This window comes from Sus scrofa, chromosome 2, assembly GCF_054392235.1.
Source record: "Sus scrofa isolate SSC_HxYL_T2T_F1_AM1 chromosome 2, Sscrofa_HxYL_maternal_Yorkshire_Landrace_v2.0, whole genome shotgun sequence".
Classification (NCBI taxonomy): Eukaryota; Metazoa; Chordata; class Mammalia; order Artiodactyla; family Suidae; genus Sus; species Sus scrofa.
The window spans coordinates 134,362,200-134,389,742 of NC_139384.1; the positions used below are offsets into that span (position 1 = coordinate 134,362,200).

Below are 27,543 nucleotides of genomic sequence, written 5' to 3' on the forward strand. Positions count from 1 at the left end.
TTATTCCATTGACCTCTGTACATGGCCACATCTGCCCATGGGGGTAATTTGCAAAGAGAGCCTAAATCTGTGACCAGTATGAAGTGTAAACTGCTTTGGCTATTAGCTTGTTAACCAGTAACTAGTATGCTAGTATATCTGCATTTAACTTCAAAATAGCTCCAAACTATTCCATTTGATGGCTTTTCTGTAATTTATGTAACCTGATCCCTGTTGGTGGACAGATACATGTTTTCCAGTATTTTTCTGTTTCAAACAGTGCTGTAAAGAACATTCTTATTAGTGAATATGGGTACATGTGTGTGTCCATTAAGGTAAGTACTTAGAAGTGAAATTGCTGGTAGAAAGTTGAAAAAAATTTTTGTGTATTTGTTGCCTCCCATAGAGATTTTTATCATGTATATGCCTCTCGGTAGTTTATGAAGTTGTCTATCCTGCCTATCTTCCACCCCACTTAAGGAGACTTAGTGTTCCATTGTTCTTTCTTTCTTGTAATAACTATATGTTGGTTTGCATTAATTAGTTGCCATTATTTCCAAGTGCTCTTGTAGGTAGTCACTCCAGCTAGTTTTCACGTAATAAAGCAGGGGGTAGCCGAACTATACACCCCCTTAACCATTTCTGTAGTTTTGGACAAGGAATCACATTGTATTACTTGGGCTTACATTTATTGGAATGTTAGATAGGAGTTTTTATAAGGATTGTTAAGTTCATATAATTCTATCAATAAAAACAATATAAAGTGTTGCAAGCCGTGCAATTTTACGTCAGGAACATGCTGATAACAAATTTCTTCATGCAGTAAAAGATATGCTACTAGAAATAATGCTAGAGACATTCAACTCATTTAAGAGTTAGAATGTTTACTAGAACATTGGTGTAATACTGTATAGTATGATACCTTAGAATTCTGCAAAAATAGATGTTAATAAAATAGCATATAGTTAATGTTTTTAAAGCCAAGTAAATGAAACAGAATTAAAGTTTCCATGCTTTAGATCCTCTGCTTTGACATGCTTTTGTTAAATAATCTTGTGAGTATCTTTCTTTGGGACCACAAAATTGGAAAGTAAAATAATTAAACCATTTTCTAACAGAAACACAAGATGGTAAAAGTCTAAAGTTTTAAACATGGTAATATTCTAAAGGTATTTATGGCTTAATAATGCTTTAAACTTTAATTTTCATTTGTCTATAGGCAGGTTCTTGGGGCTCATTGCTGGTATACATGTGAATGTGCAGTCCGCAGAACAATATGGGATATATGAAGAATAGTTAAGGAATAATTTGAAGCTTCCTCTATCAGTTAAAATAAGAGCTTAGATTGTTAGAAAAGAATGATCAGAAAGACTGGGGCTGTGGTGGTAAAAATTGAAAGTCTGTAGTTCAAGTTGTATATCCCAGGAATGAAGCTCTATAGTCAACAGCTCCAGAGAAGAGAGTGTGTAGCCTTACACTTGCCTTTATTGCTATAGTGGCTGCTGGATCTGAGGTCATTTGGGAGCCAGGATTCACCTCACAGCTGAAGAATGGGAATCCAGGGAGAAGAGGAATTTGGCCAATCAAGGCAGTGAGTTTAGGCAAATTTCTAAGAAAGATTGCTGTGCTTTTTGCTTGACGTGGGCTCCACTGGGTGCAAGGCAAAGCTGTGAAGCCACAAGGTTCATAGTTATGATTTCTGTTCTATCTCTCTCGATTCCACTTCTCCATCCGTTTAGGGGGCTCAGAAAAGTTGAAGCAACTCTATGGTTAAAGTGGAAGAACAGAGATAATAACATAAGGCAGATCCTCAGAGTTCAAGTATAGTGCTCTTTTAAAACCTTTTTGAATGAAATTCATTAGATTATACGCTATGTTAGAGTAGGGTTCTTTCCTTCAGGTTTACCTCACTCTCCTGACTGAATTCAGTGTGGATGGTGGTGACTTAGTTTTTTTCAATGAATGTGTGAATAAATAAATACCTGAATAAATAGAGGAGAATACCAGTCTTTAACCACTTGCATGAATTGCTATCACTCTCTGATTAATACACTTAAAATGCCAAAATATTTCCTTGTGAAAATGAAATGTAAATATTGAACTGAAAATAGTCCTGATTATATTCATTCAGAATCACATTTAGGGGTTCCTGTTGTGGTGCAGTGGAAACGAGCCCGACTAGTATCCATGAGGATGCAGGCTCAATCCCTGGCCTCGCTCAGTGGGTTAAGGATCCTGTGTTGCCTGGGAGCTGTGGTATAGGTTCGAGACGTGGCTCAGATCCTTGCTGCTGTGGCTGTGACCTCTAGCCTGGGAACTTCCATATGCCATGGATACAGCCCTAAAAAAAAAAAATGACATGTAAACAAAATCAGCATAAAGAATAGTGCTTCAGCACTTCATGACTCAGAGGCTTTAATCCTCCAAGTCATATTTTGCACAACTGCCTTTCTGTGTGTTTTAGTGCGTCCTTGTGGCCTATGTTCAAAGCTAATGAAGTCAGTGGCTGTTTGGAAAGCCTGACAGTGGCCTTTCATTAGGTTACACTAATGCCACAGGCAGCCAAAGAGAGCATCATGGAGGTCAACCTGCAAAGTCCCTCTGGCCACAGACAGACATGAGCGTTGTGTACAAGGAAGGAGCACATTTTCTACAAAAGAGGCCAATTAGAAAACAATCTTATTCTCTCAGGAGAACAACATTCCCAGATGGTTTTTCCATGGTTGGAAATCGGTTGTTTGTTAAATGAACCAAAACTGTCACCTTGTCATTGAAAAACAAATTGCCCGTGAGGAGTAGGGGAAAATAACCATTCAGTGACTCACAGAAGAGAACCAGGTGATACTACATGGTAGCCCTTAGAAAGGTAAAGAAAGATTCAGGAAGTTTGGAAAGAATGAAATCACATCATATTAATCCCACCTCTCATTATCCCTTGACCAGAAAACATCCCTGGCCTCCTGAGGCTGACATTACTACCTCCAGTCAGTTTCCCCTGCAATACCCACTGCATGGATGCTGGAGAGGAAGGAGGGCAGAATTGATCAGGAGCAAGTTGTTTTAGATTTATCTTCAAAATATACCTTGTGGAGTTCCCATCGTGGCGCAGTGGTTTACAAATCTGACTAGGAACCATGAACTCGCGGGTTCGGTTCCTGCGCTTGTTCAGTGGGTTAACGATCTGGCGTTGCCGTGAGCTGTGGTGTAGGTCGCAGACGGGGCTCAGATCCCGTGTTGCTGTGGCTCTGGCGTAGGCCAGAGACTACAGCTCCGATTAGACCCCTAGCCTGGGAACCTCCATATGCCGTGGGAGCAGTCCAAGAAATACCAAAAAGACAAAAAAGAAATATATATATATACACACACATATATACATATACATATATATATATACATTATATATACACACATATATATACATATACATATATATACATATATATATATATACCTTGAATGAGACTGCTTTTGACCACTGCAAACATGCTAGGCCAAGTCGGTTTCATCCCTCATGGGGGATGGCTGGGAGAGACACTTATTTATCTTGCTTCCGTTCTTGTCCCTCTGCAGTTTTCCCCACACTATGGTCAGAATTTTCCATGTAAACAAAATCAGATGCTGCTACTCCCACTGCTTTTTGGCCCCTTTATGATCTGGCCCCTGGCCATGTCTTTGACCTCATTTCTTCACCTCGTGCCCACATTTCATTCAGGTTTCTTAAAATTCCATGAAGAATATACTTCTTTGGATCATTTCTGGGCTTTGCTGATTTTACTTTCTTCACCTGAAATTATCTTCCTTGCTTTAAGTTTCCTTTAAAAGGAGAATCTGAGCACAATTTACTTCTATGTTGAAACTTATGATTGTGTTTGTGCCTGCTGAAGCATTGTAACCTACCGACTCCTATAGGAAAAAATGTTCAGTTACATACACTACTACTAAGAATCTCTACCTACACCATACTTTTAACCTTCTATTTTTGGTACAGCAAGTAGAAAAAAGTGGTTGCATTAGATGAGAGGGTCTTGAGCTTGTAGACTCTAAATCACATATATTTGGCTAGATGAGGAGAGGCCATACTGTCTGAACTTCAGAGTTTAGAACTGAAACTTATATCAAAGACTTTGCTTTGTTTTCCTGAAGGCAAAACTGCTACTTGTATGGCACCTTTAATGGCTTTCCTGATTACCACTTGGAACAGAATATGTACCCTTGACACCCTCTGCCCCCAATAAAGGAGGAAATAATCACTTTTACCTATATTAAGATCCCTCTTTGAAAGCCATTCCAAATACTTTGAACATTAAACCTTTTCTTCTTATAGGCTTTTGAAGATGTCAAGTATATACGTTTTCTATTGCTGAGTAGAAAATGATCACAAACTAAGTGACTTAACATCTATTGTTATGTCATGGTTTCTGTAGGTTAGGAGGGGAGGTAGGACTGACTGGGTCCTCTGCTCAGGGTTTCATGTGGCCACCATCAAGGTGTTGGCCTGGCTGGGCTTTTCTTCAGTCTTGAGGGAAGACTGTGCTTCCAAAGTCACTCTGATTGTTGGCAAATCCAGTGCCTTGTGGCTATAGGTCCAGGGCCCAGTTTTCTTGTTGACTGTCAGGTGGTGCCTGGTCTTTGCTCTCCACCTGACATCTTCAAATCAGCAGTGATACATGGAGTCTTTCTCATTCTTTAAGTCTTCCTTTTTCTCCTGCTACCAGCTCAAGACACCTCTCTGCGTCCTGGGCTCATGTGATTACATTGAACACCCCCTGAAAATCCCTACCTTAAAGTCAACCTGTACTCAGGTTCCAATGATTAGAGTGTGAGGTTTTTAAGATATCATTTCAGAAACTCTTCCTTTGCTGCTAACCTAACACAGGCATTCATGGACACGACTCAAGAAACATTCTTTTGTAATCACTCATTACACTCACATGTCCAGTTTCTGGCAAAAAGAGTTATCCATTTGAAATACTTGGATTCTAGTTTTCAGGGCTTTACGAATGTAATCACTTTTCCCAGCTAATCAGGAGGAAAAGTATCACAGAGTTTCTTGCCAGGAGCAAAATGTTTCTTTAAAAGAGATTTCCTGGTTTTAACTCAGAATGTCCTTTCCTTGTCCATGTGACACATACTTAATCTTCCTTCAATTATAGTTCACAGAAGTCTCCCTCTGTGAGAATCTTCTGCATTTTCCTCAGGCAGAGATAGTACCTTTACTGTTCTCACAAAGCCTAGTTCATGCCTCTTTATGTCTCTTAACATTTTGAGCTATAATTTGTAATTCTGTGTTTCATTCCATTAGTGGATTTGAACTCCCTGAAGACAGAGACGACATTGAGGAAGTGGCCTAGAAGGTAGTAGATAGTCAAAAATATATTTTCTAAATGAAGAAATCAATCAAGATAGCAGCATTAAAATGGAATATGAGGGATAGGATCATGATATAAAACAAATCAGGGAACTCTGGGGTTTGATAAATCTGGCAACTTTATTTTTATGATAATGATATTAAGTTAATATTTTCTTTGGTAATAACTTGCTCTATCATGCACTATATTTAATCTTATTCTTCAATCACCCTACTTAGGTAAGCAGGTATGACAGATGAAGAAAACTCATCATAAATGGATTGGCAAAATTCAAGCAGAGATAGCACTTGATCTCTAGCTGGAAAATAGCATGACAGAGTAGAAAGGTGATGAATTTTAGGGTGAGAAATGTGTGGACTTTTAGCACTTGTGTGAACTTGCAAAGTTAATTAAAATTTCTGAGATTCACAATTTTTTCATTAATGCAGTGGGGAGTTATTATGCTTCTTAAAATATAAAGATAATCAACCCATTCATATATTTTGATATAAGAAAAATTCCTAGGAACATGGTTGGTTTGTATTAGGAGCTTACTTTTGATTGTAAGAACAATACAATAGACTTTGTAGTCTTTGGCATCTCTGCATATCCTTTTTTGAACTATTTTATTTTCCCTTTCTTCAGTCACCCACTTTGCATCTTCCATAATTTATCAAGGAATTTTACTTGGCCCCACACATATCCTAGATGCAAAAAGAGGAATCTTGCAGATTCATTGATGCTAAGGTGTTAGAAGACAATAACAGCAATAATTAGAGCTTCAATTTACTGAGTACTGCATATGCCTTATGGTTAGTACATTCTGCCTCTATATGCACCAAATTTGCAAGTTAGGGATTACAGTCCACAGATTTTGAAAAATAAATTGAGGCTCAAAAGTTTAGTTACTTGTCCACACTTCCACATTAGAAAGCAAAGAAGCTAGTATTTAAGCATAACCAGAGCTGACTTTAATGTCAAGCTTTCTCCATTATGCAAAGTTTTCTCTTCTCAAGAAGAACTGGTTGGCTAGCTTGTAGGACTGGATGGGACTGTTCTTGGCTGGGGAAAGTTTTCTAGAATGTTTTCAAGTTTCACCATGTAGGCAATTGATGTTGTCCCTGGTCCTTCATGAGCCCTACAACCTGTTGTAGGATGGATTCCATTTCCTCCCAGGCTTTGTGCTTATAATTGGATGAGAGATTTTTCATTGCTATGGAAATCTGTCAGGTTGTCCTGATAGGGATAAGTGGGATTTTTCTGAGGTTTAGTAGGGGTGTTATTGGGCATGGACAGAAAGAAGAAAGAACAGGTCAAAAGGAAGAATCTTAATCTTGGATAAAGCAAATACAAAACAAATCCCAATAAAGACAATGAGTATCTCACTGTTGAGTTCGTGAGATATTATTTAGTGGATAAGCAAGGAATCATGAAGATTATGTGAGGTGCTGGTGCAGGAGAGTTAGGTCAGAAGCAGATGCTCTTGAATAGAATTGAAGAGAAGAGAGGAGACTCTCTCAATATCAATGGCTTCTTGCATCTGTATTTTGGGCTTTGCTAGTAGGAACATAATGGATATGTGATAGAACAATATTTAATATGAAAATTCTGATGAACTTATCTAATTAATAAGATAAAAGCCATTATTGATAATAAAAATTCTAACTAGCTTTGCTTTGGACCTGTTGCAGTTGGTCTGATTCTGTGGACCGTATGGGGGTCTTGGGAATGGAGAGGCTCCCAGAGGAAATCTGATAGCAAGAAAACTGCCTATTTAAAAAAGTAGTTCTATATCCAGTATTCTGTTCCTTTACTTGAGTCATGTAGACTTCTACAAGTTTAGAAAATACATGTTGGTTAAAAAAGTACAATTTTTTTTTATTTATAGAATTGTGTGAAATGTTGGAAGAGTTAACAATAGAGAGAAATTAGTCATGATAACCTATTTTTTCCCATGATGAGTAAAAATGATATCCTTAAGGATTATTATCAAAGTTGTGTTTTGTTGTTGGTATTTATATTTGAGGAACTCCTGCAAGATAAAGACGTCAGGAAATGTTAGACTATTCCTTATCTATATTTTTTAAAAAAAAAAACAAAGAATGTCTTGAAATAACCTGTTTTTAAGAAATCTCTTTGCTTTGTGATGCCACTTTGCTTCTGGTTTGTTGGTGATTTTCTTTTCTCTTATAGGAAAAAGGACATTTTATACCTTTTCATTTCAATGGTGAATAATGCAATTAGTTAGGTTGTAGTTATCTCTTTCTCCTAGATCAAATTAAGCCTAAAATAAGTGGGACACAAAATGATAGGATCATTTTTCTAGGAGAAAATGCCTTTTGATTTTGGTTTCCTTGGAGCATAACTTTATTCCGATCAACTTTATACGTGTCTCTTCAATTGCTGTACCTTGCTAGACAGCCACTGAAGACCTTTGACAGGACAGAATGAGGTCAGAGAAGCATATGCCAGAAGGATACAAGGCAGCGTGCAAGCCTAGTACATGTCCCTAGACTTTTCATCGGAGAAGGAGAGCCGACAATGGTCATTGAAATAATTGGCTTAAATTAGGGAGATGGCGCTTTCAGAAACTGATGAAACATCTTTGAAATATATGTTTTGAAAACTGTTATGCTTTCCTTTGGAAGTGAGACACCCGTCAGGAGAATTAATAACTGAACTTGCTTATATTAATTTGCTACCCTACAGTTAAAATAAAGCCAACTTCTATTTTTTTCCTAGGTAATAGCGAATGATTTAATATTTGAACAATGATATGCAAGTAGAATAATGTATGATAACCATAAATGTGTCTCTAGCTGTAGGTTGACAAAAGATCTCAGTTTTGTTTGCACATTGAGAAGATGAATTGGAATAATCTGCTGTAAGAAATATTTCAGACTATACTTAAACTAAAGCAATGAGAAAAGAATACCATTAATTTAATTTATGTTCTGATTTGAAGCTTAGATTGCATATTGAACCTGGGAAAAATTTTTTTTTAATTCATTGGTAGTGATGGGATTGAGCTCAATTGCTTTCGGAAGTTTCAACCGGGAAATTAAACCAAACTGACTAAATTTAGACAATTTCTTTTACCCTGGTTTCATTTCTTTGTTTAAACTCTTGATCACTGTGCTATGTTCTTGCAGCATATGTTTCTTTGATGCCATTTTGTTCTGCCAAGGGTCTTCAATGACTGCCCACCAGGTATAAATTTGATTACAACTATACATTGAACTAAAATATGTGAAGCAATGGCTTATTGTATAGCTATAAACTAGAAAGCAAATCTAACTTTTGTATTACAGAGGCTTTTACTTAGATTAAAACTATTCTTAAATGTAGGCAGATAATTTTCATCTTCTCTTTTTTTTCTAATCCACATGCATAAGGTCCTTGCTTTAATTGATTTCTGAGCTTGCAGTACCCTCAGGAGAACTCTTCAGTCATGTTTAGGAATAATTTGAACCTTCAACAAAGTGAAATATTTGGGTATGAGAAAAGCAGCTGATATTTAGAATTCTGAAATGTTTTTCTGAATCCAGAAATGTGAAACTGATCTATGTTAAGACAGTTTTTCAATTTCAGAATTTCGTTTGGTTATTTTATTTTGGAATTGAAAAACCTGCATTCCTCAAGGAAAAAGGTCAGTATTGCCAAACATAGTATATATTTAGAAGATCTGAAACATGTTCTATCCTGATTTTCTAGCTTGGGTCCTGGTCATTTTCCATCCAGTAAAATGTTTTCTGCTACTTCTTATGATGTAAATATAAAATACTGCACTTTCTTATATTTTTGGAAAGGCAGCATAGCTTGAAATTTTATGTCTGATTTTAGATGAAAGAATCACTTAGAAAAAGAAAGATGCATGTAAAAGCCAACATCTAAAAATAGTTTCTAAATGTGAAGCAAAGAAAAAACTGTAGTCCCTCTTTTTAATTAGAGATGTGCCAGAATGTTGATGGTGGAGGCATAAGATTCAGTTATGGATAGAGGAAAAGGGGAAAAAATGCTACTGAAAAGAGTTTTAAATTTTCATTTATAAGGATCTTACAAGAAAATTAAACACTCTTAAGTAGATTTTTATTTATACTTTATTTAAGAGATTCTGATTTGAAAACAGACACATACACACTCTCATGTACACTCATAGTCTGAGAAATTAAGGAAGAATTGTACTTACAAAGGTGAAATGCATATTTTCATCATATGGAAAGTTAAAACATGCAAATATTAAAATAAAATTGTAAACCAGTCATCATACAATTTTTTCAATCATATTTGCACTTTCATTCAAATGCATATGTCTTATAGAAATAGTCTATAAAACTAACACAGTAATTGTTATATGGCATAGAATGAGCAGTTTTATATTTATGCATGAATCCTCTTTTCCCCAAGAAGGTTGTAAGTGATTATAAATGACTGACTTTTAGCATCCTGAGAAATGCAGTTTTGTGAAATATTAAAATTTACCACAAAAATCAATAAAATATGCTGTCATTAAAAATATTCTTTGGACTACTTAAAATGCAAAAAATTCATTAAAATGCAAAAACAAACATTTTTTACTGACAATTTTTTTCAGCTTTGGGTGTAAAAAACTTTGAGGCTATGCTAAAATGTGTCTTCATTTTTTCATGCAAGTAAAAGTCATTGTGTTTATTATTAGAAAAAGAATATTTTCTATTTGTGTAAAAATGCAAATGATAAAGAGTATATATGCCCATTTACACATACCTGGTGTTGAATTTTAAAATAGCGGTGTGAAATAGTGGACCAGGGAAAGAAACTAGTCTGCAGATCTTTTTTGAAGGCAGAAGGCTAAAAAATAGTTCAAATATATATAGACGTGACATGCATCCTTCAGGTGAGGATGTTGTTTCTTAGTGCCTTAGTGCACAGTTCTCCACACTTCTAAGTCATATGCTGGTCTCAAATGGCCATTCAGTTGTGATACTTAGTACATAGCTGAGTGCTCAGCAGCTCTGCAGAGTGTTGGGGGCGGGGGTGGGGTTGACAGTTCTTGGTGTGTCTAGTCTTTGGTTCTCAAATCTACTCAGCTTCATCATTGAAGTCCAACTTGATCAAAATTTTTGGGATACACAAAGATTAACTCAAAAGAGATAATTCTTATACTAGGACGTAAGCTATTAACGTGACAGTATGGAATATATTTCTCTATTAAGTAGACAACTGGTGTCAGTAATTCCAAGTTACCTTCTCTGTAGTATTAAAGCATTGAGGAAACCAAATCATTATGAATACATTTCTTTAGTGAACAATGACTTGTCCAAAAAACACTGGATAGTCATGAGATCTATTTTAGGCCAGCTGTGAAAAGGCAGATAATCAAGAATAAAATTCACCCCAATATTGGCTAAAGGGCCAATAGTTGTTGGAATATAGTCTATTTCTCTGACAACATTTACTAAACTCAAAATCTTACTATCCTTTTACTTTTCTAGAACTATGTCAAAGAATTCTCCTATGTTAACATGTTGGAAATCAGATTGGTAGCATCCCAAATGACTAAGTTTCACATATTTCTTTGGTGTTTGCCAAGCCTCACTTAGGTAGAATTACTTATGTATATGGCTCAGGTCATCTATTGTATTTTTATTATTAATAATTTTGCCTTTTGTAGTTCTAAAATGAGACATAAACCGCATTAATAATAATGAAAAGATGATAATGAAAGATAGATACATTTAACTACTTTAAAATAAAGAACTTCTTACATCAAAATTTACCTTAAAAAATAAACCATACCAGGTAAAGATAACCAACAAAAGACTTGTATCATGACTATATACTTAAAGCACATTGTCATAGATCAAGAAGAGCCAGATGAGCAACCTAATGCAAAATGGGATGGGGGGAATATAGGCATTTATAAGCAGAAGAAGAAACACGAATTGCCAAGGAAGATATGAAAAGACAATCAACCTCAACCATAACTGCAAACTGATATTATTTTATACTGAACAGATTGGGTAAAATAAATTTTGGAGTGTATTTGTAGCAATAACTTATACTGATGATGTCAGAGTATATTGCTACAATCTCTTTGGAATGCGCCATTAATTTATAAAGCCGAAGATGTACATATATATATTTCCTGGCAATCTCTTTCTTAGGTTTACAAACTGGTGCAATGATTTTCACAACATAGATTGCTTCCCCCCTTTTAGGAGGTTTTAAAGTTAATGTAGCAACCGTATACTAGCATGTTAAGGGTGAGATCTAATGGTATACAATAGAGTAAAATACATGAAATTTGAAAAATATTAGAATTTATCTAAGTAATTAGGGTAGATATCATTTTAAGAAAAATGTGTTTAGGTTATGTTTGTGCGCACACATGCCTGTGTCTGTATGTATCTGTACTAGGCTGCCGTATAATGGATCAGCACACACAAAAAAGCCACCATTATAGAGGAAACTCTGTTGTACGTTCTCTGGGAGACACACACACACATGAAGATATTCAAAATAGCATTATTTATGGGGAGTTCCCTTGGTAGCACAGTGGTTAAGGATCCAGTATTGTCACTGCTGTGGCGAGGGTTCAGCCCCTGGCCCTGGAACTTACACACACTGCAAGTGTGGCCAAAAAAGAAAAAACTCAAATGTGTAATGGCAGTGGAGTGGTTAAACAAATAGTGGTCTCTTCCTACAACAGGCGGCTCAACAACATGAAGATGAATGAACTGAAATGTTATACATCAAAATTAATCATCCCAGAGTTCCCGTTGTGCCTCAGTGGTTAATGAACCCGACTGGTATCCAAGAAGATGTGGGTTGGATCCCTGGGCTCACTCAATAGGTTAAGGATCTGGCATTGCTGTGTGCTGTGGTGTAGGTTGCAGATGTGGCTCGAATCCCGCTTTGCTGTGACTGTGGTATAGGCTGGCAGCTACAGCTCCGATTCAACCCCTAGCCTGGGAACCTCCATATGCCGTGGGGGTGTGGCCCTAAAAAGACAAAAAAAAAAAAAAAAAAAAATCACTTCACACACTTTGAGGGTAAAGAGCAAGCTGGCAAGCTGTAGGATATATTAGGATAGTAATGTTATAAAATGCAAAAAATAAAACTGAACAACGTTATGTAGGATACATCCATTGTCATTAAATCATAAAACAAACTAATAAACACAAGTTTAGAAGAATGATTACTTTGGGGGTGATGGGAAAGTGAAAGGATGTGACTGGGGAGGGGCACAGAGGCTTCAAACATATGGGTAGTGATCTGTTTGTTTAGAAAAGTGGTGAATACACAGATCTTTATTGTTCTTTAGACAAGCCATAGTCTTTGTATACATTAAATATATTTTTAATATAAAATTTAAAAATAGGTACGTCTCAGATGATCACTTTATGTTGCAGTCCCATGGTGCTTTTAGGCTGACTATAATTGATTCAACAGTTATTACTTATTATCTGTTATGTTGGTTTGTTTTCAGTTTTAGTCCTCTCTGATTTAGTAGGAAATGGAAGGTTCTTAATGTACTCACATTCAGTCATGACATGTACTACATAAACCTGTTGTGGATTTTACTAAGACAAGTTGATGACTTAACATTTCTGCAGTATTTTGCTACTTCATCTTTACAACCCCAACCTTACTGTCACTGCTTATCTTTCTTCATCTCTGCCATTGTAATGGCCTATTAATTATTCTCCTATATGATTTTTTGTTCCATCTTTAATATGTCTTATTTACTATTGACAGTAATTAATCAAAAATGCAAGAATATTTGTGACACTTCCCTACTACCAAAGGACAGTATGAGCTTTAGGTGGACTTTTTTTTTTTTTTTTTCCTTTCTGTGGCCACATCTGAGGCATACGAAATTGCCAGCCTAGTGGATGAATTGGATCTGTAGCTGGTGGCCCAAGCCACCGCCACACTAGATCTGAGCTACATCTGCGACCCACACTGCAGTTTATGGCTATGCTGCATCTTTAACCCCCTGAGAGAGGCCAGGGATTGAACCTGCATCCTCACAGAGACATGTCCAATCCTTAACAGGTAATATCAGGAACTCCCAGGGAGACTTCTTTTTAACATGGAGATTGACACATGACTTACTTTAACGTAGAATATAATTCTTAACTCTCTCCAGCCTAATTTTTCTACCTAGTCCTTTCTCACACGTTCCTCATCTAGCACTTTATGTTCCAATAACAATGTTTCTCAAACTTTGGTGTGTATCAGGATTACCCACTGACTTGATAAAATGCATGTTCTACTTCCAAGGCTTATCTTTTGCATGCTTTATTAGTTTTCGTAATAAGATCAAGAAAAAAAAAAAAAAAAGTCCAGGACCAATCTTTGGTGGTCCTGGCAATCACCAAGGATTGGGAATGACTATTCTAATACAATTGACAAGTTTTTGCCTTCCTAAGGTGCCCCACCTTGCACTATAGAATGACTTTTCATTCTTCTATACATTTTTGCATGTTTTTTTTCCCCCTAGAACACTCTTCTTTCCACTTTTCCTACCTTTATTTACCTTGTTCTGTTTCCTTATATTCAGCTCATGCATAATTACCACTTTTATAATAACTCCTAAGCCCTACATGGTCCTCCTCAGTTCTGTTCACCCCTCTGTCACAGTAATGATATTATAAATAAAAATATTATATATGTCTCCCCACAAAACCCAAAAGCTCAGTGGTTAATATGGTGTCCAAATTGAGGTAGGTGATCATCAAATATTTTATTAAGCAAAATTAAACAAAAAGTAATATGACTTGATTATTTAAAGATTGTTATTTTTAGTAGTGTTATAAAAGAAACAAAAATTTATAAACCATGTGATAAGTACAATAGCACACGCACGTGCACAATATCAGGGGGTGGATATGTGAAGTGTTGCAGTAAAGGGCTACATACATGTGACTAATCCATTTCAGTTGCTCCTATGATTTGTAAAATTGAGTAGTCACATTGATTGAAACATCTGATTACTTAATTTGATAAAAATCATTGAATAAGTTAGCACTGTTGTCTGTCTTCTTGGACTCATTAAAGAGTATGTACTGGTCTTGTTGTCCAACAACAAAAAATATAGCATATCAATTTTAACTATATTGAATTTACAAGTTTGGGAGCCTCCAAACTGAATATTCACATTCTTTTTTTTTTGCAAATATTGTAATATTTTAAGTTTTATTGAATTATAGTTGATTTATAAGGTTGTGACAATTTCTGCTAGATAACAAAGTGATTCAGTCATATAGATATGCATATTTCTCTTTCAGATTCTTTTCCCACATAGATAATCACAGAATACTGGGTAGAGTTCTCTTCGCTAAATAGCAGGTACCCATTGGCCAGTTGTTCCATATACTTCAGTGTTCATAAGACAATCCCAAACCTTCTGTCCATTCCTCCCCTCCCCTACTGTTTCCTTTAGTGACCATAAGTCTTTCAAAGTCTGTGAGTCTTTTTCTTCATTTGTATTCCTTTTTTAAGATTCCACATATAGGTGATATCATATTGATGTTTGTCTTACTATGGTAATATCTAAGGCCGTCCATGTTGCTTCGATGGTTGTATTTTATTCTTTTTTATGCCTGAGTAATATTCCATTGTATATATATATATATATATATATATATATATATATATGTACCACATATTCATATTCTTTAAAAATTTCTATCATTATTGGAAAATAAATCCAAGCTAAAACTTGAAAGATAGAAATAGACAATCCCGGGATCACTTATGGTTGGAGTTGAGTTGAATGGGATCATTTTGGAAGAACAGATTTGTCTTCTAAGTATTTTGAGGCTAGGATGCATTGAGAATTATGCAGTGTCGGGGGGGGGGGGGCGTTTATTGGCCCTTGATAAAGGGACTTGGGGTCTAGTCTGGATTTTCCTAGTAGTTGTTTGTACAATTTGGGTAAAGCACTTAGCCTCTCTAGGCCTCAAGTTTTTTTCTCTTCTGTAAGTTGAGGAGGTAGTCCACATATCTTTAAGATCCCTTACAGGAATTCCCTGGTGGCACAGTGTATTAAGGATCCAGTATTGTCCCTACTATTAGTGCCTAAGATCACAGATGTGGCATGTATTCATTTCCAGGCCTTGGAACTTTTGCATGTGGTGGTCACAGTCTCCCCCCAGAATTTTCCCTGACAGTAAAAATATTCTCTAAAGATTTCAGGAAAAATACCATAAATCTCTACCAGGTATGTATTAGAATCTCATTCCTTTAGGAATTGTCTTTGCTGTTTCTCTGAACAGTATTTTCTTTCAATACGGAAAATATTTTTCTTTCTTATGAAATTCTAACTTCAGCAATGTTTGCTAACCTTTGGAAACTAAAGCCTAGTTACCACTTTTAAAAAGTGGGTGTAGCCCTAAAAAGCAAAAAAAAAGTTTCAGTATATTCCAGTGAGAATGGAATATGACTATGAGATATGGCTAATGGTATATGAAAACAATATAGATAAGGGGGTGCTGTCACCATCCAATCATTTTATTTCCAAATTCAAGGATTCATAATCTTTTGTTAATACTGTACTCATATAAAAATATTTTCATAATGTAAAATCTAAAATTTCTTCATCATTGAATACTAAATAAACCTTAAGTGTCAATTACATATTGAAAGAAAGACTCTCTTTTCATATAAGATTTTTTTTGTATATAATTTGACAAAATACAGAGCATAATCTTAATGAGGATGATTCTGTCAGGGGCCAAAGTAAAGGCAGACTTCTGATTGTCTAAGTTAATTTAGCAGTAGTCAGTAGAACCACTACCTAGAGGCAGGATTTATCCTTGATTTTGATCATAGAGACACAACAGTTTATTCTTCTATTTTTGTCATATGTATCAGGAATCAGAGATACAAATATAGCATCATCACAGAAAATATAAATAAATGGTTTGGCCCAGTTGGTTTAAGTTTTCTTTCTGTCCTTGGTCCTTACTTTAAAAAATTGTATTCTTGCTCTCTCTATACTCTTTGTGGTTCATTTCCTAGGAGGCACTTTTGAATGAGGCAGGGTATAAATGAAATTTGGTGATATAGAATGTCTTGCAATAAAATGAAAAGAATTTTCCATTCCTTTAAGAACTTAAGTTAAAGGCAAGACAGGTGTGTGAAGCGATGTCTCGAGAAAGGAGTTTATCAGGCTTCCAGGAGCTAATAGTTCTCTGGAAGGAAAGAGTGGTGGCCTCTGTCATCATATGCTGGGCTTTCTAGCAGTGGGTTATAGTTGCTGCATGTCTGTGGCTATTTTTATTTACAGATATCTGGAGCTAGAGTTTTAAAATTGCTCACAATATGTATCAAAATTTTTTTTCCCCAACACCATACCATAAAAATCCTGCAAAAGTGAGATCAGATAGATTTGAGAATTTTTTTTTCTTTTTTTTTTTTTTTCAGGGCTGCACCCATGGCATATGGGAGTTTCCAGGCTAGTGGTCAAAGTGGAGCTATAGCCTCTGGCCTATGCCACAGCCACAGCAAGGCCAGATCAGAGCCATGTCTGAGACCTACACCATAGTTTATGGCAGTGCTAGATCCTTAACCCACTGAGCGAGGCCAGGGATTGAACCCACATCCTCATGGATACTAGTTGGGTTTATTACCACTGAGCCACAATGGGAACTCCCTGAAAATCTTTTTTTTTTTTTAAATTAAAAAATTCTGTGTTTATGGAATTCAGGAAACCTCTGAAGAGCTTTATTTATAGTTGGTTTGCTTTAGGAATTGACATTGCTTTGTCAAATGGAGAACCCCTAAACTAAATCAGAAGTTTGACATTTAAGTCACTGGGCCCTGCATAATTGAGGACGAGACAAATAGTTCTGTTTGCCTTAATTAACCATGAAGCCACCCTACTCTAAGATGATAGCATCTTCTTTTTTTCAAAAAGTAAAATTCTCTGCCTTATTAAAGTATGTCACATTGTGGAGTGTCCATTGTGGCTTAAGAACACAGTATTGTCTCTCTGAGGATATGGGTTCAATCCCTGTCCTTGCTCAGTTGTGGTTAAGGATCCTGTGTTGGTGTTGCTGTGTCTGTGGTGTAGGCCGGTAGCTGTAGCTCCGATTTGACCCCTAGCTCAATAACGTCCATATGGTATAGATGTGGCCATAAAAATAAAATAAAATAAATAAAATATAAAATATGTCATATTGCTAACTGACATGGGAGAGAGATGAACATCTATTTGTTTTTAGAAGGGTCTTTGTGTTTCCTGAGCAAGAATCCTTGATCCCAAGCAGTACCTAGTGTTTTTAGAAGGGTCTTTGTGTTTCCTGAGCAAGAATCCTTGATCCCAAGCAGTACCTAGAAAACTTTGTAAATCACTCATAATTTGTGTCTTAAATTGCGTGCACTTTGATACTGATTGAAACTAGTGTCAATTAGTATCATGCAGGGCTCCCCTGAGGTCTTGGCAGTTGGCTAAAAGGGTACTACTTCTGTCTCAGTTTGTTGTAAACCTCTTGGTCACTCCGTAAGCTTTTTCTTCCTTCATTAAATGTTTTCAATAAAAAAAGCTGAGAACTGCCTATCTTTGTAAGCTAGTATTATGGCATGGTCAGAAAATTGCATTTTCGATGTGTTTTTCCTCTTTTCAGAATTCGTCTAATAAAAGTCAGTTTCGGAATTTCAGCCTTAGAAGAAAACACTTTTTACTGCGCACCTAAATCTTTTTCTCTGACCTGGTCTTTATCAGCAAAAAAGCTCATACTTTGATATCCATTATACATCTTTCTCTATTGATTGTCAATTTCTTCAGAATGGCTTCAAGTCTATAAACACTTACTCAATGACTTTTTAAAATGATGCAGTTAAATTTCTTTTAATAACTATTTTAAGGGACATGTATCCAACTAAACAAGATAAAGGAAAGGTAGTTTGAGAAAATGGTTCAAATGGGAAGGGCCCAGCATTGATCCTGGACTCTGTTAAGTTCATAGGGCTGTACACACATACCTGCTGCACACTGGAGCTCTGCCTGGCGTGTATCACCAGCTGTGTGCACTTTTCCTTGGAAATTGATTTTATCAGACTACATCTTCATGTTCTAAATATAGCTGGTCTGTGTTGTTCTGTGTTGCATTTAGCTACTGATGCCTGTGACAGATGGTATAGGCCCTTGGGGCTTTTTATAATCTCTAAAAGCATGTCTAATAGCTGAGTATCAAAACCCTAATCCAGGACCAGACCCATTATCAATTTGTGAAAAATGTCCAGCTTTGACCGCAGAGATTACATTTGTGACAGATGGCTCTCTTTGGAATCTTACAGTGCCATTTTGTAAAGTAGCTTAGTACCATTCAAGAATTAGCTTCCTGCTTCACCGGTATGGTGTTTACCATAGCAACAAAATATGTTTATATGAATGAGTAGTTTTTATTCCATGGTACATCCACAAATGCTTTATTAACCAACCGATCGCTTTATGGGCATATCCTTGAGGTTAGTGCTACTGCTGTTAATTGTGATAATAGCTTTTGAAAATTTTAAATTGTTCTTTATACAAATTGGTGGTGTCTTTTCATCAACGTATGATGACTAGGGTAGGAGGCAATGTAATTCTGCAGATTGCTGAGTAGAAATATAATGAAGTTTTGGTAAATCCAAAATCATGACCTGCAACTTATAAATTGTAGTTGACTTGGATTCAAACATCAAAAGGGGTTGAATCTCAGCTATTTATACATTTGTTTAATCTTGGGAAAGTGAATTAAACTTTGTAATTCTCAGTTTACTTATGTGTAAAAATAAGAGTTAGAAATGTCTTCTCACTGTCTGGAATTACTGTTGTGGCTCAGTGGTAACAAACTGGACTAGTATCCATGGGGATGTGGGTTCAATCCCTGGCTTTGCACAGTGGGTTAAGTATCTGGCGTTGCCCTGAGCTGTGGTGTAGGCTACAGGCATGGCTCTGATCTGGCCTTGCTGTGGCTGTGGCCTAGGCCAGCAGCTGCACCTCCAATTGAACTCCTAGCCTGGGAACTTACATATGCTGCAGGTGTGGCCCTGAAAAACAAACAAACAAACAAACAAAAAAAGCAAAAAAAGAAAAGGCTGCTCTGTTTTTCTCCATGGTATTTTTATATCGCAAAGTATAATTTTGTTCTTCTGTGTTTTAATTCAGAAAGGCTAACCCTTACTTCTTCCCCTGCCCTACAGGCAAAGAATAGAAGACCAGAAGAGTGTGTCAAAGGCTTTTAAGAAGCCAAGTGAGATGAGAATAGAACAGATTTAATTGTTTATAAGATGTTTTATTTTTTGATGGCAGCCTGGTGGCCACTGGATCCTTTATAATGTAGAGAACAGTGGTAACTCTAGTGGTAGGGTTAAATTGTGAACTGAAAGAGCATTGGGAAATTGGAGATAATAAACATAGACACTTCTTTTCAAAAGTTTGACAGTGTGCAGAAAAGCGTAATTAAGAAGGTGAATGGACAGGAAACACAGTTCTAGGGAGAGTGGTTTTCACTGTGATTCTAATTATTGTTCTGGCCACAACTGTATTTATGACAAAGAACCAGAATATTTTAAAATTCTAAAAAGAATGACCCAATATGGGCAGAGAGTTCAAGGTACAGGAATAATCACTAGCATGTGATTATTATTTTATTTTTTTTTGTCTTTTTGTCTTTTCTTGAGCTGCTTCTGCAGCATATGGAGGTTCCCAGGCTAGTGGTCCAACTGGAGCTGTAGCCACCAGCCTACGCAAGAGCCATAGCAACGTGGGATCCGAGTCACATCTGCGACCTACACCACAGTTACGGCAACGCCGGATCCTTAACCCACTGAGCAAGGGCAGGGACTGAACCCGCAACCTCTGATTCCTAGTCGGATTTGTTAACCACTGCGCCACCACAGGAACTCCTAGCATGTGATTTTTGACACGGCATAAACTGTTAGAATATTTATAGATAAACTGGCTGTTATTGAGAAGGAAAGAGGAGGAACTGTGTAAGCTTACAGATATGGCAGCCTGTTAAGTAATTTCTTATAAAAACTTCTCTTTTTTTCTGAATTAGAAGGCAAGCCCCTACTAGGAGTCTGGGGTTGAGGTAACAAAAGAGGTGAGATTGAAGGAATGAAGAAAATGAGGAAGATTGAAAAACAACTAATAACTGTGATTACCGGGCATACAGGCAATCAGTTTGATCAGTTTAGTTAATTTTCATGGTAATAATCCCTGATTTATGTAGAGCATTTTATTTTTCAATAAATGTTTTCACATGCATCATCTCATGTACAAAATTACCAACTTTTTATTTTCTGCCAGATTTTGAGGTATAATTGGGAAATAAATTTGCATATATAAGATGTTCAACATGATAATTTTATATCTGTATACATTGTGAAATGATTACAGCAACCAAGATAATTAACACTTCATCACCTTACATAGCTACAGTTTTTTTGGTGTGGTGAGAACACCACATTTTTAGGGTCTCCTTTTTAGCACATTTCAAGTATATAATACGGTATTATTAACCATAGTCACTGTGCTGTACATTGGATCCTCAGAATTTTGGCTTCTCATCTCCCCACTTTCCCCAGCCCCCAGCCACTGACAATTACCAATTGACTCTGTTTCTTTGAATTTTTTTTAGATTCCACATATAAGTGACATTATTCAGTGTTTGTTTTACTCTATCCAGTATATTTCAGTTAGCATAATGCTTTCTAGTTTTACCCATGTTATCGCAAATAGCAGGATTACCTTCTTATTTATAGTTGAATAATAATTCACTGTATATATATATATATATATATATATATATATATATATATATGTATGTATGTATACACCACATTTTCTTTATTCCTTCATCAGTCAATAGATACTTATGTTATTTCCATATCTTGACTGTTGTAAATAATGGTACAATAAGCATGGGAGTACAGATATCCCTTTGGCATACTGTTTTGTTTCCTTTGGATATGTATACACAGAGATGTTTTTGGATCTTACTGTAGGTTTTTTTTTTTTGTGTGGGTTTTTTGTTTGTTTTGTTTTGTTTTTTTGAGGAACCTCCAAACTGTTTTCTACAGTGGCTGTACCAATTTACATTCCCACCAACAGTGAACAAGTGTTCCTTTTTCTCTACATCCTTGTCCAAACTTGTTACTCCTTGTCTTTTTGATAATTGTTAACCTAACAGACCTAAGATGATAAACTCATTGTGGTTTTGATTTACATTTCCTATGGCTAGTGATGTTGAGCACCTTTTCATTTATCCTTTACTAATTTGTATATCTTCTTTGTAAAAATGCCTATTCAGGTCCTTTGCCCATTTTTTAAATTGGTCATTTGATAATTTGCCATTTTGTTGTATGAATTCCTTACATATTTGGGATATTTAACCCCTAATAAGATACATCGTTTGCAAATATTTTCTTGCATTTCCTAGGTGGACTTTTCATTTCATTGATTGTTTTCTTTGCTATTGAGTTGATTTTTAGTTTGATGTAGTCTCACTTGTTTATTTTTGCTTTGATTGCCTGTGCTTTTGTTTTTACATCAAAAAATAATTCCCAAAAATAATTCCCAAAAAATAATACGGAGGATGTCAAGGAACTCCTCTGTAATGCAAACATCCAGTTTTCCTGGCACCGATTTAATGAAGAGACTATCCTTTCCTTGTTGTGTGTTCTTGATGAACTTGTCAAATATTGATTCCATATACTGGGTTTTACATCTATGGTCTCACTTCCATTTGTCTATATGTCTGTTTTCATGCCATGCTGTTTTGATTTCTGTGGATTTGTACTATAGTTTTAAATCAGGAAATGTGATGTCACCAGGTTTCTTCTTCTTTCTCAGGCTTGCTTTGGCTCTCTGGGTGTTTTGTGGTTTCATATGAGTTTTAGGATTGTTTTTCCGTAAAAAAAGAATGACAGAATTTTAATAAGGATTTCATTGAATCTGAATATCATTTGAGAAGTATGAGCATTTTAACAACATTAAATCTTTAATCCAAAAACTCAGAATCTTTCCATTTGTTTTTTCTTCAGTTTCTTACATCTAAGCTTACAGTTTTTATTGTGTATATATTTTACCTCCTCGATGAAATTTATTTTTATGTATTTTATTATTTTTGGTGTTCTTTACTTGTAAGTCCTGACTTGTGATATATGAGCTTTTTAAATACTTATGTAAATTCATTCTATACTCAATTTGTTGACAGTTTTTATCATGAAAGGATGTTAAATATCGCCAAATGCTTTTTTTCTGCATACATTGAAATGATCATATGATTTTTTTCCTTCATTCTGTTAATGTGGCATATCATATTTATTGACATGCATATGTTGAACCATCCTTGAATCCCACAGGTAAATCTCACTTATTAATGATATCATCCTTTAAAAATATTTACGTTATTTTTTTGAGGTATTGTTGATTTACAATATTATGTAAGTTTCATGTGTACAACATAGTTATTCATAATTTTAAAAGGTTATACTCCAGTTATGGTTATTATAAAATATTGGCTATATTCCCTGTGCTGTACAATATATCATTGTGGTTTATTTAATACACAGAGTTTATTCTTCTTAGTCTGCTACCCCTACATACTTCTCCCTCTTCTCTCTCCCACTGTTAACTACTAGTTTGTTCTCTATGAGTTTGTTTCTTTTTTTGGTGTTCACTTTTTGTGTTATTTTTTTAGATTCCATGTATAAGCAATAACATATGGTACTTGTCTTTCTCTGTCTGACTTATTTCACGAAGTATAACACTCTGAGTCATCCATATTGTTGCAAATGGAAAAATTTTATTCTTTTTATGGCAAAGTACTACTACATTTTGTGTGTGTGTGTGTGTGTGTGTGTGTGTTTGTTTATGTGTGTATGGCACATCTTCTTTATCCATTTATCTGTTCGTGGACACTAAGTTTGCTTCCCTGTTGTGACAGTTGTAAATAATGCTGCTATGAACATTGGGGAGCATATATCTTCTTTAAATGTGTGAATTTGATTTACTAGTATTTTGTTGAGAATTTTTATGTAAATGGTTATCAGGAATATTTACCTATAATTTTATTTTCTTGTAATATCCTTTTCTGGCTTTGCTTTCAAAGTAATGCTGGCCTCATAACTTTAGAGTGAAGGTTTTCATTTCACTTCAGTTTTTTGTAAGAGTTTGAAAAGAGTTAATTGTTCAAATGTTTGGTAAAATTCACCATTGAAAATATTTGGTCTTGAGCTTTTCCTTGTTGGGAAATTTTCGATTATTGATAGAATCTCCTTAACTCATTATTGGTTTGTCAAGATTTTCTATTTCTTTGTGATTTGGTATTGTTAGATTGTATGTTTTAGGAATCTATTTCTTCCAGATTATCTAATTTGTCAACATGTAATAGTCTCTTACTGTCGTTTCTATTTCAGTTGTAATGTCTCCTCTTTCATTCATAATCTGATTCATTTAGTCTTTGTTTTTGTTACTCTAGTGAAAGATTTGTTGATTTTATTTAGTTTTTCAAAAAACAATGCTTAGTTATGTTAGTATTTTCTATTTTTTTTCTACATTTCATTATTTTTTTGTAACATACATTACTTCCTTTATTTTTCTAACTTTGGGCCTAATTTGTTTTTCCTTTTCTAGTTTTCTGAGTGGTAAAGTTAGATTGTTTATTTTAGCTCTGTGTTTTTCTTAATATAGGTATTTATTACTATAAGCTTTCCTCTTGGAACTGATTTTGCTGCATTGCCTAAGTTTTTTTATGTTAAATTTCCATTTTCATTTTTCTCAAAAATTTTTTAATTCCTTCTTTGATCCACTGGTTGTTCAGCTCTTCATTGTTTAATTTCCACCTGTTGGTGAATTTTCCAATATTCCTCCTGTTACTGATTTCTAGTTTTACATCACTGTGGTTGAAAAAGATCCTTAGTGTGATTTTAGTCTTTTTTCATTTGTTAAGATTTGTTTTGTGTCCTAATATATGATTTTTCCTGGAGAATGTTCTGTTTGCACTTGGGAAGAATATGAATTATGCTGTTATAGACAATATTTTATATACTAAATATATAATAAAAATGAACATTTATTGAGTTTATGCAGTTTATATAGTTTTTTAAATCACAATTCTAAGCCCTTTACATTTACATTCTCTTTTAATATTCATAATACCTCTATGAGATTTGGACCATTATAATATCAATTTTTTAAGATGAGAAACAGAATATGTCTAAGTTGACATAACACAATAAAAAATGAATTCTCTGCCATTTTTAAAAGTAAAATTTAATTTATCATGTTACTAAATACCAGATCACAATACTATGGGGACAAATCATTTTTCTATATTCTCTCTTAAAAATTTTTTATCTCCTTTGAATATTGGTTATTTTCATGATCTTTAAACACACTCCAACTCCAAAGTCCTTCAACTCCTTAGTTCTCAAAACCAAAGTGAATTATTTCTTAAATATTAGCATTTATTATGTACCAAATACTGTGCTAAGCCCTGGGAATAATACAAAATCAAAACAAAGAGCCAGAAAAAACAAAACAAAACACAACAGACTTACATAATTAGATCTCAAGGCATACTCAAAGACAACACATTATCCAGGAGTGTGAATACCTGGATATTATTGGAACCCTTTAGAAGCTGCCTGCCATAGTTACCCAAGTTATAAGACCCTTGGGTGATTTCACCTCTGCATTAGTTTCCAGGGCTGCCACAACAAACTGTCAAAAACTGAGTGACTTCAAAAACAAAAGTTTACTCACTCCCAGTTCTGGAGACCCCAAGTCCAAAATCACAGTGTCAGTAATATTACATCCTTCTGAAGGCTCTAAGGGAAAATCTCTTTTTGCTTCTTTGCTAGCTTCTGGAAATCTTTGGCATTCCTTGGCTTGTAGCTCTATCACTGCATGTCTCACTCCATTTTTACATCACCTTCTCTTCTGTATACCTGTTTGCTCCTCTTCTCTTTTATAAGAACACTTGACCCTGGAATTAGATCTAACTCTGTTAATCTATGATGATCTCATTTTAAAGATCTTTTGTATTGTTAATCTACAGAGATACTTTTTACAAGTGAGATCACATTCACAGGTTCCAGATGGACATACCTTTTAGAGGCTCACTATTGAACTTACTGCCTTATCTTACCAGGTCATAAATCTATGCTTTTGATGCTTGTTTTCCATATTGCTTTTTCTCTATTCCTCAGAGGGTCATACTTCTTTTCACTTCAGAGCCTTCCCATGAAATGTGCATTCTATAGCATTCATATCCTTTGTCATGATAACTCTAATTTACCTTTGCCATCTCAGCTTAAAAGTCACTTCCCAAAGCAGCTTTCTCTGACTTTCCTTGAACTATATCCCCCAAGTTAGGTTAGAGTTTTATGTAACACACTTTCACAACATCATGTACTTTTCCTTTATAGCATTTAATACAATTATAAATGAGTAGTTATTACTGAAAAATATTATTATGAGATTTTGCATCAGTTGATGAGTTTCATGACCACAGAGTACCCTTGATCACTAATGTCTACCACAGTGCCTGGTAGAAAGAGCACAATGAATATTTGTTACATTTGATGTTAAAATAGGCTGCATAATGAGTGGATGGGAGTTCTGAATAAAGATTTGGGGTTGTGGCAGATATTTGTGTATTCCTACATAGCTTAATTCAGTTGGGTGCAGTTCTCTGTATTCACCTAACACTCATCACAAAAGAATTTGTGCATAATCAAAAGCAAAATTTGTGTTATGCTTAAGTAGTTCCCTAATATGTCAATATTTGTAACAAATTTGCATTTTCAAAGTAAGCATATGGCAGAACTGACTGTACAATATTAACATATGGTTGCTGGTGCTTGGCTTCAATGGGTAATATTGGAGAGATACCAAGTCTGTATGATGGCAAACAAATTTCCTAGTTAATAACACCAAACACTAGGTCTTGAAACTAACAACTTTTAGATATATTATTTTTAAAAAGCTTGAAATTTAAGGGTAAGAGGTTGTCATTAGGAAGGAAAAAAGAAATGCTCAAAGAAGAGCTGATAGGAATGAAGGTGGTGGTGGATTATTAGCAAAAGTTTTTCACATGACTCTAAACTTGGAGCCTGGCAAACCAAAAAAACAGAGATTCAAAATGAAAAATTCAAATGTGATAGATTGACAAAATTAAAAGTGCTTGATGATATCGAATGTTGCTAAGAAGATAATGCAACTGGAACTCTTCCATACTTCCAAATGGAATATGAATAGGCCTAAGCATTCTGGAGAAAAATTTAGCATTATCTCAGTAATTGAAGATATGTACATCTTATGGTCCAGCAACTCTTTTCTAGTGTGTGTTCAATGGAGAAGATTTGGGCCATAGGAACATATTGCATGTTTTTCCTGTAGATTACATTTCCTAGTCTCTGGAAGAATTTATAAATTACTGAAATTATTTGTTTATAGAATGAATGTATAATACAATAAAACAGTGCATTGAATATATACTATTATTTGGTCTGATGGATTTTTTTAAGGGCCACACCCACAGCATATGTAGGTTCCCAAAACAGCAGTTGAATTGGAGCTGCTGCTGGCCTACACCACAGCCCGGGCAATGCCAGATTTTAGCCACCTATACAATCTATACCACAGCTCATGGCAACCCTGGATCTTTAACCCACTAAGCAACACCAGGGATCAAACCTGTGTCCTCATGGATCCTCGTCAGATTCATTTCTACTGAGCCACAGTGGGAACGCCCCTTGTCCAATGTTTTTATGCAAATATCTTAATTATTGATCAAATGTTTAAAATTTTTGTAGATGTAGTCAGGATATTTATTTCTTCTTGAATCATTTATGGTAAGGCATATTTTTCTAGGAATTTGTTCAACTAAGTTTTCAATATAGCCCTCTTAAGTGTTCCTGGCTTAATTGACTAGACTACAATTCAGCTCCCTAGCTCTGAAGGGGCCAAAGGCTTAGTTTCCTGTTCTAATAATGCATTTGCTCCAAGGTCTCACATTTGTTTACTAAGGAGGTTTTAGTGCTTTTCCATTGTGGGTTTTTTTACTTTGTTTCTTTTTGTTTGCTTTGTTTTAGAAGACTTTTTCTTTTTTCTGCATTCTTATTTGTTCAACATTGTATTAAAACGTATCTTGGGTGAAAATTACCAGATATAGCTGTAGTGCAGCAGCAGGACCTTAAAAAAAAAAAACAAAACAAAAAACCTCAG

At 35.3% G+C, this 27,543-nt stretch overlaps 1 long non-coding RNA gene across 6 annotated transcripts in view; it reads left to right on the top strand.

The window, feature by feature from the left end:
* LOC146405706 (uncharacterized) overlaps nt 1-27,543 on the top strand; it is a 413,778-nt gene that overhangs the window by 54,308 nt on the left and 331,927 nt on the right. Inside the window, exon 3 of one of the 6 annotated variants that reach the window (XR_014838650.1) lies at nt 1,476-1,570. The exons of the other annotated variants lie outside the window; for them this stretch is intronic. This is a non-coding gene — a long non-coding RNA (uncharacterized LOC146405706). The remainder of the gene's footprint in view (nt 1-1,475; nt 1,571-27,543) is intronic. 6 annotated transcript variants of the gene reach the window in all.